The sequence below is a fragment of the Ascaphus truei genome, chromosome 10 (genome assembly GCF_040206685.1).
Source record: "Ascaphus truei isolate aAscTru1 chromosome 10, aAscTru1.hap1, whole genome shotgun sequence".
Taxonomy (NCBI): Eukaryota; Metazoa; Chordata; class Amphibia; order Anura; family Ascaphidae; genus Ascaphus; species Ascaphus truei.
In genome coordinates this window covers 10,312,587-10,328,601 of record NC_134492.1, presented here as the reverse complement: position 1 = coordinate 10,328,601, position 16,015 = coordinate 10,312,587, and the positions used below count along the sequence as shown (strand labels likewise).

Genomic DNA, 16,015 nt, shown 5'->3' with positions numbered 1-16,015 from the left:
ATCATTACACCCGCTATGCCCAAGCCTTCCCCACAAAAGACCGGAATGCCATTACGGCGGCCAAGTTATTATGGGAAAGGTACTTTGTACATTACGGACCACCCAATCGCTTGCACTTGGCTCAAGGGATGGATTTTGAAAGCAACCTCATCTTGGAGATGCTGAAACTACTGAACATCACCAAGTCCCGAACGACCCCTTACCATCCAGATGTAGATGCTCTGTCGGAGAGGTTCAACCAGACCCTCCTCAACATGCTCGACACCTTTAATGGATTCTCGGAAGAAGGAGTGGAGTAAACATCTGGAGTCCTTCGTGCACGCATATAACTGCACCCGCCACGAATCTACGGGATTCACTCCCTACTTCTTAATGTTCGGGCGAGAAGCACGGCTGCCTATAGATATACGTCTGAGGGTATCTACCGACGGGGTACCCAACAGGACGCACTTCAAGTACGGACAGCGGCTCCAAGAAAGCCTGCAACGAGCTCGCCAATTAGTGGAGACAGCATCAGCTCATCTGAATGCCAGTAACAAACGGCGCTACGACCATAAGGTCCGCCATCCAATTCGTCCTGGAGACACCATTCTCCTCTGCAATCTAGGGATCCCCGGCAAACACAAACTGGCCGACCGTTGGCGCGACCGAGTCTTTGAGGTAGAATCTCAGATGCCGGGCCTACCGGTCTACCGCATAAGAGACGCAGATGGCCGGGTAAAGGTCTGGTACCGTAACCATCTCTTCCTGCCTATCCTGCAAATGGGGTATGACGATCCAGAAATAGAGGTTACACCATTGGCCGGTGAGCCAGAAGGATCTGACGAGAATTCAGAGACAGTAACTGAAACAACCGAGGATCCGATGGAAGGACCCTCTAGTAGTGCAGATCAAAATCAAGGGGTACCACCCGAAGGAGCAATGGATAATGGGCCCAGGCCACATACACCTACTCCAGTGGCTCCATTGAGCCCTCCTCTGGATCCCAAGAGTACTTGCTTCGTAACAGCTAGAGACATTTCAGAGACTTTAATACCCCCAGTGAGAGAGACTCAAGCGTACGATTACTACTCCCCAGAGGGAGTTGCAGAAGAAGAGCTTTGCAGAAGCCAAAGAATTAGGCATGCTCCCATTAGGGTAGCCTACGATTCATTTGGGGCACCCCACTACGAGTCTCAGCAGTGGTCTCGGAGCAAAATACAATCTGTGATTGTGATGCTCACTGAATTATGCAACCTTGTGTAAAGTCATGCCAGTGTGTGAAGTTGTAGATGCCTCAATGCATTTTTATTATATAACTATGTTGTGGTTATGTATTACAATGTTCCCAAGCGGGAACATTGGTCTTTTCACCAGGGGTAGAGTATAGCCTGGGTCCCCCCTGGTCCCCCTTTGTTCCTTTACCTCCCGCTGCGGCCACTAGGCGGAGGAGGCTGCAGGGGCTGGTTAGGATGGCGAGCGAGTCGCCGGAGGTTCGTGGCAGCGCCCTTAGGAGGACTCCGCCATCTTGCTTTGTGCGTGCATGCGCAGTCAATGTTGCGCATGCGTAGAGAGGCTTTCAGGTTTGGCGGCCAATAGGAGGAGGATGGTGCATGCGCAGAGTATGGATACAGCGGCGGCAATCTTAGGGAAAGGGCTCCACGGGGACTACAGCCCCAGAAGGCACTGTGGCTGCCGGTCAGGTGCCGCAGAACAGCCAATAGGGCTACAGGAGTCTCGAGGTCTGTGGATTGATAAATTTGGCTCGCAAGAGACCAGTCGGAGCTGGGACACAGAAGGGTGAGGGCGTGTGTTCAGGGTGTCAGTAGGCCCCTGCACTAGACCAGAGACCTCCGATAGGCCCCAGATAGACCCTGACTCCCCTGTAAGATTGTGGCTGCTAGAGAGACAGGCCCATTAGATAGGGACACTGTCCGATTAGCATCCTTAGTGTCAGGAGCACAGCAGGAAGCCACGCAGCAGTTGTGGCCTGTGGTCTGGGACCAGACCACCACCACTTATAGACACTATTAAGGTGGGACCCTCCAGCTGGATACCACCCCACGTGGAGGTGGACGCATCGGCGACAACGTGGGACCGGACGGACCCCTGTCTTCAGTTGGCGCTACTGGGTGTTGGAGCACCCAGCAGGTATCACACCATCTACAAGTGCACCAACTATAACACTTAATGTGGGCAGCGCAGTCACACACTTCTGGGTGGGTTGGCTACTGTGGATACCAGGTTGGGTAGGTGCCCCGGGCACCTCAGTACGTTGGGGACACACTCACCAGGGTGTGGACTAAGCGGTTGGACAGTGGAATATGGTGTGGGAGTAAGGCCGTGCAAGACTTGAATTCTATGGGTTATAGTGTTACCTATTGCGTTTCAGTAAACCTGTTATCATATACACTGTGTGTACTTAATGCATTGGGTCCTGTGAAGGGGTTATCCGGTGCTGTAAGGATCCCTCACAGGTGGAGGCGCTGTCACAGGACGATCCAGGTACACCCCAGGCTCCCAGCAGCAGAGGTTCAGGCCTCCTGTGAGCCGCAGGGAAACAGTGCCATACATACGCCTGTGAGTGACCTCGGAATTAAGCAAAGGTGGGAGAAATCAAATGTGTGGAGTGGTTTCGGTTTCCACTTGTTACTATTTGTGTACCTTCACCAAATGTAAAACCAAAATGGCTTGTTCTCCTGGCCAGCACTTTTATATAAAAAAAAAAGTGGTAATTAATAAAATTTTAGAGGGGATGTAGAAAAAGTCTGCAAAACTGGGGCTTAAATAATTGCCAGATGTATCAAAGGCCAGAAATCTATTGAATCTGTAGGATTTTCTTTAAAATGTCTGGTGCATTTCGTTTTCCCTACTTTTGGAGCCAGGAGACCTCTTAGATTGTCTTAGTATAATTTCTCGGTAGAACGGTGTTTAAATGTAAAGCACCATTTTTGTTGGTGCTTTTTTGAGCATTTTTTTGAATTAGCAGATTAATCATTATCAGATTCGTTAAAAGCCCAATATAAATTATATGCAATGTTCAAAATTGCTCTGTATTCCTTTAACTCCTTTTGACATGCAAAAATCCCCTATCATGTTTTAAATGAAGGTTATACTTGGACAATAATTACATTTTAACAAGTTTAAAACAATACAATTTGCAATCAATGAAAACCCATTACCGCGAAATAAAACGAAGGGGGAAAAACCCCTTGAATCAAACATCGATGCAAAAAAATATCTATTTTAACCCAAAGTATAACAATGATGTTTTTACAGCCTACATTTTAATGATTTTGCTTAAATGCATGAAATGTGAAAATGCTAACTGACTGCAGAACTCGCTGCCAAAATACTAATGGAGCGATGCTAAATATAACTTTGGATCACATGAGCAGCACAGGTTTAATATTTTCGCAATGTTTGATGGATTTTTCCCCATTTGCATTCTGTGACATGCTTTGTGCTACAAGAATTTCAGATGGATGTACTGGAGCAATTTGAAAGCTCTGTGAAAAGCTCGTTTTTTTTTTTTTAAGTCCTTTTGCCGTAGCATAAAGAATATTTGACTTTCAAGGCATGTATATTTAAAAAAGCCCAGGAACACTATATGGTGATGAAACTAGAAAAAGGATCATGAAGTGAAAAGTCTCTTTTAATCAATGACAAATTTAGTGCTTGTTGCTACAATTACAAAGATAATACATTTTTTTCATGTCAGTGCCTTTAGTTTTGCAGCTGTAAAGTAGCCCTGAAATCCAGCATTTCTAGTAAGCGAAATTAATAGGAGGTCATTTCTACCAGAGACATTTTAGGGGCCCATCCTCTCTAATCATCATTAAAAACTAAATCCACAGGAGAAGAGGTACTTTACTGATTGTCAAGTGGAAGCTATTATTCATTTGATGAAGCTCTTGGCACAATGCCATTTATTCTGCTGTAGAGCCTGCTGCTTGTACTATTTCATCTCGTGCAATCAAGGTTGTTTCTACTTGCCAAGATGTATTTATAGAGCGAGCAAGAAAAAAAGAGGTTGAGATGTTCTCCTGCTTCAAAAAAAAAAAAAAAAAAACAACTTCCAAACTTTGCAAGTGAGGAACTGTCTTTATTTGTTGTGTTTATTTTAACCTGTTTGCAATAGAACTCAACCCATTGCATCACCAAAGAGGTTGGAAGCCAAGTACATAACAAACTAAGGACATTCCCTTCATTGGCTATCCCTTAAAGAGATAACAAGAAAGGACAATACAGGTACTGGTTTTTAAGTCTTTATATATCCATTTGCCTGTATTAATCTTTATTATTTTCTTGTGTGGTGCATTCTATGGCTGCTGAAGCAATGTGCTAAATTGTATTGCAATGAAAGACAAATACGTTGCCACATGCCAGGATGTTGAGGATATACTCCTTCCTTAACATGTGGATGTATTTTTTTTCTCAGGGTAACTGCCTGAATAATGATGATATAACATTAAACAGAATCGTATTTTCAGTAGAAAAGAGAAGAACTGGAGGAGCACTACTGTTAGTATCAAAAAGTAGTGAAGAGAAAGGTGCGTATCCCATAAAAAATTATTTATTGGTCATGGAAAAAAGGGCACGGAGAGCCCCACCAACGTTTCACGCTTCACACAGCGCTTTCTCAAGGTATACATATCACAACTTTATTAACATATATATATAGGTACAAAGTAACATGATCAACCAATACTCACAGCCCATATGTGGTCCGCCCTCTATGATTGCTAATGGTCTTCTGAAGTGTGCATAAAGATTAGTGGTCACACAAAGATGACGCCTAATGTCTCCGCCCCCAACTACTAATCCGGAGGCATGTAAGGTCTGACAAGCCTCATGGTACAGTATGCGCTTGCGCAGTGACCAAATGAGGGGGAGTCCTTCATGTCAATGGAAGCCGTGGGGCGCGGGGAGAGCGCGTCATCAGGTGGCTCTAACTATATGCATCATTAAGGCTCTAGATGCGCACGCATCCTGAACTTGCCAAGACACTGGTCCCTCCACGATTGCGCTCTGTACATTAATGGCGCTAAATATATAAAGATATACAGTATATATCGAACCAATGTTGGTCTAAAGTTTCACAGTATAATGTAATACAATAATAGTTATGTGGTTGTTATTAATATACTGTAGTGTAAGGGTGCCCAATTCCAGTCCTCAAGCCCCCCTTCTCCCCCCCCCCAACAGGTCAGGCTTTCAGGATATCTCTGCTTCAGCACAGGTGGCTCCATCAGTGGCTCAGTCTTCGAAGCTGGGATATCCTGAAACCTGACCTGTTGGGGGGAGGGGGGGATATCCTGAAACCTGACCTGTTGGAGGGAGGGGGGGATATCCTGAAACCTGACCTGTTGGGGGGGAGGGGGGTATGTCCTGAAACCTGACCTGTTGGGTCGGTCAAGTTTGGCGCTTGAGTAAACAAAAAAATTTAACTTTCGCTCAATTTGCCCGCAACGCTCTCCCGCGCGCGCTTGCGAAATAGCCAGGACACCCGGCGCTCATGCTTGGAGAGCTGATGACGTCACCGCTCTCAAGCATGAGCGCGATCAGCGCCAGCGGGTCCGCCGGCTTAAGCCTCGGCCATGTTAGTGCTTGCTTGGGCTCCCGCTCAGCACCGAGCCCCTACAGCCGCAATTAGAGCGGCTTTAGTAAGGGCTCACCTGCGCTTCCACAAGCGCGCGGAAGCGTAGGTCTTAGGGGAATTTAAAATTCCCCCGCTTGCTGGCGCGACAGGCCGGTCACGTGAGCGGTTCGCCCAATGAGGGCGAACCAGCTCCGTGACGTCACTGGCCCGCCCCCGGGCCAGTGACGCGCCCGCCCCCTGACGGCCCGCTGACAGCGTGTGCGGTAAGCAACCGCAACGACAGGGAAAGCACCCGCTTTCCCTGCGCCTCAGCACGCCAGCAGGGAGCCTGGCCGAGGCCTTAGACATCTTGCTGCATTCACGAAGGACTGTTAATAAATAAGTAACAACATGGAAATTGCGCTAACTGCCTGAAATAACTCTGGTGATAAAATAAACGTTAACTCGTAGAAATCTGCATGTATCAGTGCTAGCAAGATGTCAGATATCACGCTGTTCTACTAAAGGGTTATGTAATATGATTTCTTCCCTGTTGCAGAAAAGGGTTTAACCCATTTAAAGCCGGAGGTTACCAATGCATTGCGAAGCAATAAGCTTGCGATATGGTTTCAGTGAATAGGTTGATATATAAAACGTGTTAAATGGTTTAACATACAGATATAAAGACTGCAATAAATAAGTTACATCAAAAGTGCATACAGTATGTTATTAATAATTAACACACAATCCCAGCGAGCCCTAACCCCAGAACCCACCACATATATATATACCTTAACTCTCATAAATCGCATACTGCACAGGGGGGAGGGATAGGCTTCAGTCACAGATACATTCCAGGATGCACAGGTTTTTACTTAAAAACATTCTTGCTTTATTCATTGTAACATCGCCGGAAGAAGAGATCAGTGTATCTCAAAAGCTCGCACAAATAAAAGCATTTCGTTAGCCACAGAACGGTATCGTCTATTTATTTTTGATTTATATACATATACACAGACACACACATACACTGCTTGACAAATCACCCAAAAATCTACTCGCCCCCACTCGGGAGGGTAGGGGAGACCAGGGAAGCTGTGGGGGTTCTATGGAAGGCCGTGGGGGGTTAGGGGGGGTACAGGGGAAGGTCGTTGGGGGGCCAGGGGAGGGCTGTGGTGGGTTATAGGAGGCCTGGGGGGGGGGGGGGGTGCAGGGGAGGCTGTGGGGGACCAAGGGGGGTCCAGGGGAGCGCACCAAGTCGAGTCACACTAATCAGGTAGAGGGATTTAAAAAAAGACATTCAGCATTTCGGCACAGAACCGCGGGCATTAGGAATCACCAGGGGGCGACCGGGTTTGTCGAGCACTGTGTGTGTGTGTGTGTGTGTGTGTGTGTGTGTGTGTGTGTGTGTGTGTGTGTGTGTGTGTGTGTGTGTGTGTGTGTATGTATGTATATATATATATATATATATATATATATATATATATATATATATATATAAACAGTTGTGTGAAAAAGAAAGTACACCCTCTTTGAATTCTATGGTTTTACATATCAGGACATAATAACAATCCTTAGCAGGTCTTAAAGCAGGTTCCTTAGCAGGTCTTAAAATTAGGTAAATACAACTTCAGATGAACAACAACACATGACATATTACACTGTCATGATTTATTTAACAAAACTAAACCTCCTGTTCTGGGTTAAATAGTCCTATCTTACCTGCTACAGTATGGCTACAGTTGTCAATATATACAAAGTCAAAGACCAGTCTGGGGGTACGTGATTAAAACTGGCATTATTTGTTGGCGTTAATCCAACATCTCCTGGTATTGGAGCATTTAAAATGCTCATGATAATGAATTAGTCATTACATTCTCATATGCATTCAAATAATATTTTGCTACGGTAAAGGGCCGTTGTCACTGCTTTATCGCTTGTGATATGTTTTCAGTGAATAGGTTGCTATATAAAACGTGTTAAATTCCAGCAACACCAATTTTTACATTTATCGACCTGTAGTAGATCTGGACCTTAGCATTGATCAGAAAATCACTCATTCTGTTACCCGCACTGTGAATACACTCATTGAGGGTTTCCTCACAACTCAACATATAAAGCTATGAATTTAACATATTATTACATATGACATACAATTGTTTGTCATGTGATTTCATGCTAAACATAGTGGCGTTTTCTCTAAGATTTGGGACTACACTTTTACAAACATTTGCCACGTTTAAGGAAAGTATATAAGCTCCGCTTAAAATAAAATACATTTCCAGGTAATTCAAATATAAACATATACTTATATTTTTGGGTGCTTGTTCCTTTTCATAAAATAGATGTCAGTCATTCATGACTGACAATGTGACTTTTTAAAACGCAAATATCTAAAATATATAGAGGTATTTAGAATAGGGATCCGCCTGGGATTGGCCGGTTCTTTGGTTCGCGGATTTCCGCAAATCTGTCTCAAAAAGGGCGATCCGTCTTTACCGGATATTTTTTTTTTTTACCACCAACAATCCAATCCGCGGACTCCGCAGTCTGCTGGTGGTTTTTAAGTATCCAATCTCCGGATTGTACCCAATGGCGGTTTTGGATTAATTCGCACGGATTGAAACTGTAAAATCCGTCGACAGATGTTACACCGCGGAACGGATTTTGAATGGAAAGCTCGGGAAATTCTGCGAAACTGGTTATGTCAGTTGCTCCCATCTCCGGTTATTGCACTGTTAACGCAGTGTGTTACATTAATGCGTGCTATTTGACAGTCGTGCTATTGAAAACAATGGTTAAGGAGATAACACGTGTTAATTAACACGTTATTTTGTGAGTAAACTTGTGTTAATGAGGGGAATAACATCTGCTACATCTGTATGATGTTTGCAAACAGCAGAAAAATGAAGCAGGCTCAAAGTTCTGGAATGTTTGGCATGAGTGAGCTGTTTTTCCTGAGAGAGAAAAATGACCACTTGAGAAAAAGATAAATTAAAAAAAACAGTTTTCCACAAAATATGCTGCTTTGATTTGTGCTGGAACACATTGGTTGAATATCTCACATGAATCAAAACTGCCAATTTGAATCCAAATCTCAATTTTGGTTTAAAAATTACAAGTGTCTAAATAATTAAACATTTAGTTAATACATAATGCAGCCATAATATATATATATATATATATATATATATATATATATATATATATATATATTATGGCTTTTATCAACCCCGTTATAGCATGATGCGCTACAACGCGGATCCACTTATAATGCGGTCTGAGCGTGGCTCCCGATTGAAAAACATCTCCAAGTATTTTTTTTTTAAAGCAAAATGGCTGCCGCTCGAGGACTTACCCGGCATCTGCAACTCTCACCTCTCTGCCGCTCTCTCCTCTCTCCCTGATTCATCAGCCTGCGTCCACGTGCGTGGCGCACATCTCCAAGGTTTTTATTTTATATATATATATATATATATATATATAAACATTCAATGCTTTATTGCCAATGGACACACACACACACACTTTTAGCATACCATGCAGGAATCGAACCCATGACCCTTCATACAATAGTACCAATTATTTACCTGCTACACCATAGAATTGGTGTAATGTTATTGACTCTATTATCAATCTTAACTTTATACTGCATAGTACTGATGGTGTAGGGGGTAGAGAATCGCTACCAGTTCGATTCCTGCATGGTATGGTATAATTTATAAATTGGTATTTTATATAATAATTTATAAATTATAAAATAAATAAAATAATAATTTATAAATTACATATTATGATTAAAATAAAAATTTTACCATACCATGCAGGTATCGAACCCATGACCCTTCATATACTAGTAGCGATTCTCTACCCGCAGGTTCGATTCCTTCATGGTATGCTAAAATTATTTGTGTGTGTGTCCATCCATCTGTCCGACCGTTAGCAATAAAGCATTGAATCTTATAAAAAAAAAAAAACCTTGGACATGTGCGGCACGCACGTGGACTTAGCCTGATGAAGCAGGGAGAGAGGAGAGAGCTGCAGATGCCGGGTAAATCCTTGCGCTGTGGCCATTTCACGATCCCGGTTATAACGCGGTCTCTTTATGTGGACCCCGAGCACCGCGTTATAGCGGGTTCAGATTGATAGATGGATAGATGCAAAAGTAAATAGCCGACACCGTTCTGTGGCTAACGAAATGCTTTAATTTGTGCAAGCTTTCAAGATACACTGATCTCTTCTTACGGAGGTGTTAAAATGATTAAGCCAAAAAACTTTCTTAGAAACAAGGCAACTGGAATGTTGAGATTTCAGCCTGCAGATACTTTCTGGGACAGCAGGATCCACTCACAGAGACAGTGACTAAATGCATCAAATTTATTCTTGGATAAAAAGACACTTGGATAGCACCACAGTATGCCAATCTGTTCTGCGCAAAACTGGAAAGTGATTTTCTTTCCACCTGTCATAGCCACAGAATGGTATCAACTACTTGTTTTTGTTTATTAAGCTCGGCTAACACAGCAAAGCATATAGCAAATGGAAGTCAAAACGGCTGTCTGTGGGTGGGTTTTCTGGTTATGCATCTTAACCCTGGCTGTGCTTAAAGCTGTGACCATGCAGCAAGCTTAAGCCTATAGGGAACCATGTTAAAAATGGTTTTGAAGCAAAAGGTGACACTGTGTGCTCATTTGCATGTCATTTCCCAGAATCCCTTGCTGCAGTGGAAGTGCTGGGTGATAATGGTGAAAGGCGGGGTTGCAGACCTGTCTAAGACATGCAAATGAGCATACAGGAATATTTCCATTTGATATATATATATATATATATATATATATATTATATATAATTTTCTCTCTCTTTCTTTTTTTTTTTTTATTGCCAAAAATGGCATTAACTTCTGAATTACAGTACATAAAAGTGGCAACACAGGGCATTCTGAGTAAGTTTATGCAGATGACCAAGAACATGTTCAAAATACCACTCTACATATTATCCCTTATACACTTTATTATGCAAAATACGTTTTATGACCATAAGGCATTGAAATCCCTCAGCCAATAGTTAATTAGGGAGGCATATTCTACGTTTTAGGGTTATAAATCTTAAAGTGGGTTGCAAAGTATAAAATATGTTATAGTGAATAAAAGTGAAAAACACTTCATAAAATTACATAGTGTACAAATTGTTCACTTGAGTGACATTTGAAAGCTTTTCAGCCTCTTCCATCATTCTTGACATACAGTAGAAGTGGACTCAGTTCAAGCACAAGATGGTACCATTATATAGGTATGCAATTGAACATTGCTGCTTGAAGGACGGAGTAATGGTAATGCAATACTGAGGTGCAGGGAAATGGAAGTGCCATGTAAGTCATTACCCACATAGCAATCTGCAGAAATGTATCCCAGCAGAATTTAAATAAATCAACATGCACATATTCATATGGATTCTTTGTGCATGTATGCTGTGCCATGACTATTTATTCTTGGCATTTCTATGGAATGTTCTGCTTTATTCCTAACCCATTCTAAGTTTTGCCACATTCCTTTTCAATATGTTTTTACACCTATAATGTATTCTTGAAGTATTTTCCATGCTACGTGTTCGGTAACAAATTGATGTAAATTCACCATTAAATAACAACACTTCTTTACAACAATCGCAAATCCTTACACAAAGCATCTTATTCTGTGTGTTTGCAGTGTCTTAGAGCAATTATGTTCATTATAAAAGTTACACGGCTGACTTTATCAAGAATGCTGCAGCTAATGATCCTTATATACACATTCAGCTCCTGACTTGTTAATGGCATGTACTGTACATATTTGGTCCACAGATATAATCAGATTTCATTTTTCTCAGGACTGTTACTTTCCAATACGTCCAAAAAAGGGCAGCTTGAACCTGTTCTTCTGTAACCTTGCAGTGGATATTTAGGACACTACTTTGCATTCCAAAGCTTAGGATGTAAGACATATTCCACAATGAATATGTAGCACTGATAAGCAGCAGTGGTAAAAGTATTTTGTTGACTTTTCTGCTGGCTTCATTTTCTTCACGAATATGTTCATGCCACCTCATTGGGTTGTTGTTTCTCAATAATACACTTCATGTACGATGTACAAACCAATTAGGCCACTTTGTCCTTTCGTCGAGAGCAAAAGTGAGTGTACCTTGCTTGCTGTGAACGTGATGTATAATAACACAACGTATTTACTGTACAGTACCTGGGGCTTCAGCCAGTTCTTTTTCAGAATTATTACTGTCCAAGGCTGAGTTACAAAGAGACTTCAGCTGTGCGGAGGTGCGCGGAGGCTGAAGGAAAGCGGGTGCTTTCCCTGGCCTTAGTTCGCGTGCCGTCGGGGGGCGGGCCAGTGATGTCACGGAGCTGGTTCACCCTCATTGGGCGAACCGCTCACGTGACCGGCCCTGCGCTCCCATGAGCGCTTAAACGAAAAAAATTATGTCGGCTACGCTTCTGCACGCCTGCGGAAGCGTGCGCGAGCCCCTGCTAAAGCCGCTCTCATTGCGGCTGCAGGGGCTCACTGACAAGCATCAGCGCGGGTCAGCGGATAAGCGCTGACCATGGACTCAGCCTAACAGTCACGCTGACCAACATGAAAATTCTCTTCAGGGAGGTTTGTTAGAAAAGGGTGGGAGATCTCTTCTTATGATCAAAGGACAAGGGCACACAGGATTTGAATAAAAAAATAATTTATTGTCCCATAGACTACAACGTTTCGGCCTACTGGCCTTTCTCAAGCCACTTTACTTGAGAAAGGCCAGCAGGCCAAAACGTTGAAGTCTATGGCACAATAAATTATTTTTTGATTCAAATCCGTGTGCCCGTGTGCCCGTGTGCCCTTGTCCATCAATCATATTGGATGCATTGGACGAAACACAGGTCTTCCCTGGGACTAAGGAGCACCGGTAAAAGAATCACTATTTTTCTTATTTTTGGTGTGCAGCAAATACCCACAATTTTTGCAGATCTCTTAATGTGCCATTTCTTTTTTTTTTTTTTAGGGTGAGAATAGAAAAGCCATTTTTTTAGTGAATTATTAGGGAGTCTCCCTCGTATATTGGGATAGTTGACCAGTATGCTAACAGCATCCAGTCACTATTAAGGGTGGGCACTTGCACTGGTGTGTTAGATCTAAAAGATTTTCTAGTTTTAGATTTGGAATTGTAAAAAAAATTATGGGAAAAATAAAACTCGAGCAGGAAATTTCTAAACTTTTTCCTTCAAAATGTGAACTTGTGCGCATAAGTTTGCAAGATTTATGTTCACAAACCCAACATTTTGCACAGCTTATTAACAAACAAAAAAAAGACGATTTTGAGGACGACCCTGTCTTGTATTTTGCTCTTATTCTGGGATTTGAACATTTGTTCCCAATTTCGACTCAGACATCCAAATGAACTTTTTTATGGAATTCAGATTCGAACCTGCAAACCTGTCCTTTGCAAGTCACTGTATTATTAGGATAGTTGTGTAGAGTTGTAGTATATCTGGGCCGGCAGCACAAAGAATCATATACAGACTCCATTTGGCAAGAAACCAAATATACCTTGATTAAAATATATTTTACATCATTATAAATGTAGCAGTATAAACAATGTATGATCTTCCTGTGACAAAGCTAAGTTCCACAGCACATGTGGTAATGATTCACTGACTCCCAGCACAATATCAACTGGTAATGTGAAGGAAAATACATGTGTAAGGAATCCTTGCGCATCTTCTGTAAGTTCAACCAACCAAAAAGATAAATAATAAACAAAATGATATAGCCTACAGCATGTTAAAGTTAGGTGGAGAAAATATTATATCTGTGGCGCTCCATACATACACAAATGGTGGTAAAAAGGATATATACAACCCGTAATGGTGGCTTCGTCGGGTCCAAAGGTAGGCTCCACACGATAGCAGTATCACATGAAAAAAATAGGGAAATCACATAGCATAATACAGTATTATGCCACCATTACGGGTTGTATATATCCTTTTTACCACCATTTGTGTATGTATGGAGCGCCACAGATATAATATTTTCTCTATCAGTTGTCTCTGATTTGGGTTCAGAGTTATATCACAGGCAGCCAGACTCTATTCCCAATTAGGAATAACAGGTCATTCATATCCATTTGGAATTAATTTGCACACTTAGAAAGTTAGCGCTACCTTATTTGTTTTTATGTTAAAGTTAGGTGTCTGTTCACCTTCCCCCCCCACCCCCACTTTCCGAGTAGGTATGGTGTCACTGTCTCTCACCTCCAGCTGGCACAAGATAACTGGGCAAGCATTGTAGCAACCCAAGATTGCCAGATCTTAGAGGCGCTAGAATATTAATCAAAAAGATCAAGGGCAGAGAGGGCCATAATAATGAAGTAATACATATATATGAGAACGCAAACCATACGCCCTTTTCAGATGGGCAATATGTAAACGCAAATCCGTAGTGTTCACAAAAGAGAAAACCTTCAAGAGACGTGTTCCTGCACTTGCTCAAAGAATTCTATTGGTAATTCCAGTTTATATGTCAGGCACACAGTGTGTTCACAAGTTGAACCCAATTTGATTCACGGACACCAATGGAGAATTGTTTCCACCCTACATTCAAAATACAAATTTATTACAAAATAAGCGATTAACAGCTTTAGTAAATATTCCCCTACAAGAATGAGGTCCTAGTCTGCATTGAATGGGGTTTTGTCTGTTTCTGACATTCTTCATTAGACCAGATAAACTGTCCTGCTGTTTGAGGTGAGCTGAATCATTACACATAGAGACAGATCAATGTCACACAGCGCAATACCCCAACAATAACGGACGTCTTTCTGGTTTATCGTTTGTAATATGATTCTATGAATGCATAACAATTGTATTCAATGGAAATATATTTGTCTACAGTCTCACATTTACAGTACATGAGGAGTACTTGGATAAACATTAACGGGAAACACTGGATAATACAAATGCTTGTCATCTTGTTGACATATCCTTTGTTATTGGTTTTGGTTTGATTCACATTTTCAAACTCATATTTCATTAAATATATTTATCAGTAGATAATCATGTGGCTAACTGTGTTTGTGCATGAGATGAGGTGAAGCATTGTATAAAACCCATGCTTAATCCCTTGTGTATTAAATATCTTCAACACATGATTAACACGCCATTTGAATTAGTGCGTTTTATAAAACTTGTTTTTGATTGGTTGGCATCATCACAACTGTGAATGTTAAAACTCTTAATGCCAATATGGTTTGGCCATATTCCAGACATTTACAAGGGATTATTTATATTGAACCAGGAGAGTTGATTCAACGGGAGAATTTTGCTGGTACACAAAACTATTTTAATCTACAAATTAAGGACATATTCACACTTACAACCCACAGATCACTTACATATTTAACTTTTTACTCTTATCAAATACTTTTTTTAAATCAAGATTTGGTTGGCAAATGTGGTCTAGTTTAATTTAAAAAAAAATGTTGCTAACTTGTTTTATTGTTCTAATCTTACCATCTACTTAGCTCTAAAAATACCACTAGGGCTCTTTCCTAGAAGTTGGTATTGTATTCCTAATTGTTACTGACTTGATACTGGAGAGGAATGAGGTTGGTTGCAGTTATTAACTCCATATATGTTTCTCAAGAATAATATTTAATGCCATGTACAGTAGGATTAGATGATAAAAATGGCAGGCAAGTGTTTTATTTATTAAAAGAGAGTGGTGGCGTAACTATTAGGGGAACCGACAGTGGATACATGTATAGCCCTGGTAGGTTTGGGCTATTATTCTGTCCTCCTTCTGTGCAATAATCCCTGGTAAGGGCAGGTTTGCCAGGAGTTAAAATGGGTTCTCCCCACTCACTGCAGATCAGTGAGGCAGAGAAAGCAGTGCAGTCAGGCCTGTGTCCAATAAGGGACAGGGGGTGGGCTCTTGTTGTATCTGTCTTAATAATCTGCATTTCCTGTATTGAGTCAGTTGCTCCTACCCTGAGAGGAGCTGAGTCTTACCTAACCGAGCTGTCAGGGACCTGGCAGGCTTGAGGCCCTCCCTCTGGGAGAGGCTGGTAGACTGTTCCCACTACTCTGATAGGGGGTAGTGGAAGAGCTAGGCCTGCTTCCAGGGCCCTGACTGGGAGTGAAAGGCCAGGGTCATCCTGAGGGAGAACTCCTGAGAAGTACTGCTGTGACTGTGTATGCTGTACAGTGTGCTGCAGAGGAAATAAAGTGTTCCTGATTATAAAGAAGCGGTTGTGAGACTGGAATCTCTCATCCCTGAGTGGGACGTTCTATTCCAGGGATTCCACCCCATATCCTGGGGCCTGCAATAGTTGGAGGCACTGTCACCGTGAGTACGTACTGGGTATATCCCCAGAAGCCTGTCCTGACCTTCCCCATAATACCATCAAGCGGGAGACTCAGGAGTCCTGTAA

General features: G+C 42.1%; 1 protein-coding gene across 7 annotated transcripts in view; it reads left to right on the top strand.

Moving 5' to 3' along the window:
- The window catches only part of TYW3 (tRNA-yW synthesizing protein 3 homolog), a 134,420-nt gene that overhangs the window by 57,938 nt on the left and 60,467 nt on the right, over nucleotides 1-16,015 (top strand). For all 7 annotated transcript variants that reach the window (XM_075615794.1, XM_075615797.1, XM_075615793.1 and 4 more), the window contains exons 10-11: nucleotides 4,121-4,230; nucleotides 4,421-4,532. The gene's annotated coding sequence lies outside the window, so the exon portion shown is untranslated. The remainder of the gene's footprint in view (nucleotides 1-4,120; nucleotides 4,231-4,420; nucleotides 4,533-16,015) is intronic.